Source organism: Porites lutea, chromosome 7, assembly GCF_958299795.1.
Source record: "Porites lutea chromosome 7, jaPorLute2.1, whole genome shotgun sequence".
In the NCBI taxonomy this organism is placed as follows: Eukaryota; Metazoa; Cnidaria; class Anthozoa; order Scleractinia; family Poritidae; genus Porites; species Porites lutea.
Genome location: NC_133207.1, coordinates 5,024,656 through 5,029,248, shown reverse-complemented (window position 1 = coordinate 5,029,248; position 4,593 = coordinate 5,024,656). Strand labels below are relative to the sequence as shown.

General features: G+C 37.9%; 1 long non-coding RNA gene across 1 annotated transcript; it reads left to right on the top strand.

Moving 5' to 3' along the window:
- The first annotated feature begins 2,965 nt into the window (after positions 1-2,965).
- On the top strand, positions 2,966-4,014 carry LOC140943723 (uncharacterized). The gene is made up of 2 exons (XR_012166627.1): positions 2,966-3,305; positions 3,784-4,014. It is a non-coding gene; the product is annotated as an uncharacterized lncRNA (long non-coding RNA).
- The last annotated feature ends 579 nt before the right edge of the window (positions 4,015-4,593 follow it).

Sequence of the window (4,593 nt, the reverse complement as noted above, 5' to 3'; positions counted from 1 at the left end):
GTTACAGGGACTAGTAAGAAGTGAAGTGTGTTGGAGTGTTAACAATTTGAAGTCAATTGGTAGACAAATATAACGTCACCAAAGTAGATTTAGATTCAGTGAAAATGATATGAGGACGAGATGAATCAGGGAGATGAATTTGAGGGTCCCTAATATATAGGTTTACGGGGATCCGGGATTTGCTTTATTTGATGGCCGGGATTAGGGAAGAAAAGGAAAAACGGGGGCGAGATTCGGAATTGAAAGTGTGCACGAGACAAGGGATGTCAATTAACATGACTATCGGGATTACAAGATTGAGCGAAAACTTGGTTCGGGATGACGTAATTGAAGAACGGTATTAGGAACCCCAGGATTTGTCAGTCACATTCTTTTATTTCCCAGGCGAAAGTAGCATAGTAACTTCAATGCTTCCACGTTGTTCCGTGTTTTGTACCTGATCTAAATTGCCAAAAATCGAGTTTCTTTCTAGCTGTTAAATTGTTCGTGTCTGGGATTCCCTCGGGTTGAGTTTAGGTTGTGCTCTCCTTTCGTCGAACGCTAGCCTGTTCCAGGCGTTCAGATAGTAGAACGCAACAAAGTGCAACAGTACAAGGTGATACGAATGTTATTACAACGAGCGACAGGTATTTGTTAAAAGGTAAGAAAATTTTACACTAAAGTTTGATAAGTTCCTGACGAAGTGACACGGTTTTCACAATGTGCAAAAGAAAAGACACTGAATAATTAATTCCAATATCTGTGTTATTGTGGCTACCACATAATGGTATAATAATGATGATGATTATAACCGTTCAACTTGCTGTTTCATTTGTGGTTAAATAGAAAAACACACGAGCAGCTGCTTGCACTGACACTTACGATCGTTTGTATTTTCATTTGTTTGTTTGTTTTTTCTTGAAACTTTTCTTTTCAATTTTGGTTTTTTTATGACAAACTGCTTACAAAGAGGACAGAGTTTAAGTCATTAAAAAGAAAACAAATTGTCAGTTGTGTCACTCAAAGGTTGCTTAGGATATTGCTTTGGTCTTTAGTATTTACTTTCTTATCTAAAGTTACCAAATCTCAAATTTACCATTCCAATAACCCTTCGCGTCACATTACAAAACGAGATTATGGCATCTTTTGGGGATTTATCGTTGTATTTTTTCTGACACGATCCTGCTCATTATGAAGGGAAGTACCCCCGGACGCGACCAACTAATTAGCAGAAACCTTTTTTATATAAGGCCCGTATTAGGGCTTTATCGCTTTCCTAGCCGGGGAAGGGGGGGGGGGGGGGGTAATTATGTGGAGAAGAAACTCTATCGTAACGTAAGCCAGCAAATGGGCTTAGAATAAACCACCTGCAATTGTGGCTCTCGAGTTCAAAGTCGAGCAAAACAGTTGGGCAGAGGAAAAAATCCCCTTACCTGATGTCTTCCGCTGAACTTCACGCTTTTCCCCCTCATCACAGAGTCTTCGATTGTCACAAGTTATTACATCAAATTGCTGTTTTATTTGCGGTTAAATAGAAAAACACAAGCGCAGCTGGTTGCAGTGACACTAAGATCGCTTTTTATTTACATTTGTTTGTTTTTTCTGGAAAGTTTTCTTTTCAATTTTTGACTTGAGAAACTGCTTACAAAGAAGGCAGAGTTGAAGTTACAGTGCAGTGGAACTTCCGACCGCTTGTGGCCGCTTCATGGACCATGGCCGCTCAATAGAGGTTTGCTCCCTAGAAGACACTTGGTATGGCGTGATTCTGTGCCTGTTGAGAGTTCTAGGGCAGGGCTTAAATCAGAGTGCGCGGATATTTTTTATCAGAGCTTTCTCTGGTTGTTACGCCATACTGACGAGCCCCCAAAAGGGCGAAACAGCTGTCTATGGCTAAAATCCCGCTCTGTTATGGTGTGGTGTTGATGTCTTGCAGAGTTAATTTTCACGTAGTACGATCAGCATTGCAGTTTTCTCCTTGCAAAATTTAATATGTCTAGTTGCATCAAAAGCAGTTCCTAACTCTGATCCGGCCATATTGATCAAGTGTATGCAATTTTCTTTTGTTTTTGCTTTTGTTTGAGATTAATTAAAGAAAACTTGCCACAGATAGCAAGTCAGTGAATGTAGAATAAGAGGTCGCTGGTTAGTTATTCATATTCTAGCATTATAGCCCCCCCCCCCCCCCCCCTGCTATGCAGAAAATCAAAGGGATATAATTCCCGGGGGGGACCTCAAGGAAATTTTGTACGGGGAGGCTCTATCTGACCGCCCAGAGGACGAACCCCGTTACCAAGTTTTATATTATATCGTTTTTTACAGGAAAGGTAACTCTTTCACATACCAAGTTCAGAAATTTGCATCCATTTTAACTGCTGTAAATACAAAGTCTGTACATTGTGAAGAAATCGCAAACCAGAACGTTTTCTCGAATTCTTCAAAGTCATAAAATGTATCTGTAAGCTTAATTAATTCTTTGGGCATTTTTGCAGATCGATATGCCACACTTTCCTACCCTTTCATATACTTCAACAAATGAAATCCCTACCCTGTTATATACCTGATGCCTTAAAAAGGTACCCCTTTCGGGTGTGCTCTAACCGTTTAATTACGCTATTATGAAAAGTACCCCAGCGGGGTATAATTTCGCAGCTGAATCGGGAGAATAACCTTTTATTTAAAGGCGCCAGTGGGTGGTAAGACTTAAGTTCTAAATTGTTGCTCTCTTTATTAAGACACTACATCAAAATACGGACGTTTGTCTGTCGGTTAAAGCCTTTTATCGTGGTTCTTTTTCCTTTTTTTGAAGTCTGGAGTTTAAATAATAGAACGTAATGCCCATTAACCTCTTGAAAACCAGCCATGGCTTTTAATTGCGCTCTGGGCATTGCCGTTTGAGCTGAGATAATTTGTCCAATGTTTTAAGTTTTTAGTTGCTGCCGGCCCTTAATTATTACAGTTCCTTTGTCTCTAGAGGACTAAACAACTATTAATTAAAGACACAAGCCAAGCGATCAGTTTTGTCACAAAACAAATTCCTGTCCACTATTTCAAATAATTAGGAACATTAGTGGTCAGGAATAAGTGTTACCCGTAGTTAAGAAAATCTTATAAAAGCGTCCGTTCACAGTAAAATTCATCACTCTTCCACAATACCCATCACGCCAACCTGAGCTGATATCCGTTGCCAGTTTATCGCTATGAACAAGTTCTCGACATCTCTGGTTTACTTTTGTGTTATTTTTTCAGCCATTTTGCTGTTGGGCAGCTATCAAAGTGTAGAAGCATTCGCTGTGCAAAATGGTCGCCGAGAAATCAAGGATTCAATGGTAAAAGATTTAGTTGCTTTTTTTGTGGTGTTGCGTTTTAAAACTTACTTTGGAGATGTTATGGCTCATGTTATGGCTCTTTAGTGTCTTTATTTTTCCAAAGACAAACATTTTCCGATTAAATTGTTACACACTTTCTGTACAACATTTTTTTCCTTTTTCTACTGTGCTAATCAGTTCATTAGTCGGCCTTATAGCGTAAAGGCGAAGAGGCTTCTGGTCTGTGTCCGTTATTAAGCATGATGGTATACTTAAGGAAACTTTTGTCTAACAAATTATTATAGCCAAAAGGAGGGAAAAAACGCCGGTACTCACGCACAAAACTAAAGATTGGCGTTGGAATTAAAAGGTTAATTTCAATCAGAAGCATATCTGTTTTAATTCATAACGATGAAGTAAACATGGACAAGTAATTTTGTCTTCGGCAGTACTTTTTTGTTAAAAAAAATACATCTGTTTTTTACTCTTTTTGTTGCAGTTTCTTCGTTCCAGAAGAGATATTTGTGCGGCTGCAAGGTCATTGAATTGTCAAGAAGATGATTAAACCGTGTACTAAAAACGAAGAAAAATGCGCTGTGTTGGAACAAATTACGCCATTTGAACTGAAAAGCTGAATTTTCAAGTAGTTAACAAGAAGCTGTTTAATAATACATTTAAACATTAATTGGGCTTTTCCCAACTAAATAAAACACTGGTCAGTAGAATTTAACGCCTCGTGTTATGTCATTTTTTTACCATTCACGCCCTTCTTGGAAGTGAATAAAAGCCCAGCATTAAATGTTGGCTATTTCCAACTGAGATTGAAAAGCGCTTTTTTAGCGAACGAAAGGGAAAACTTTGCTGGCCTCAGTTTTTAAATTCATTGTTACATGTACTTCTTTAGCATATCGGCTTAGGCACTGACCGTTAGAAGTTAAAAGAGATAATTAAACGTTGTCATCCACGAAACGTTTAGCTGGGGAAAAGTCGGATCATATTTGAAGAAATATTCGTTAAGAAAAACATTTTATTTTGAGTGGGAAATAAGCGCTTTAAAAACTACTAACGGACATTATACATGTAGTTGAATCAGCTTCAAATTTACTGACGAGTTATATCTCCTATTCTAAAATGTGGTTTTTCAATATCAGGTGTTCATATATAAATGCTTGATTGGAGTTTATGGGAAACAATGTTAATGAGGCAAAAATTCTTGAACAAAAATCCGCTAAATGTCAACATATTAGGAAAAAAATAAATATAAAAAACTGCCATAAATTATCATCTCCATACAGCTATGGATTTTGTT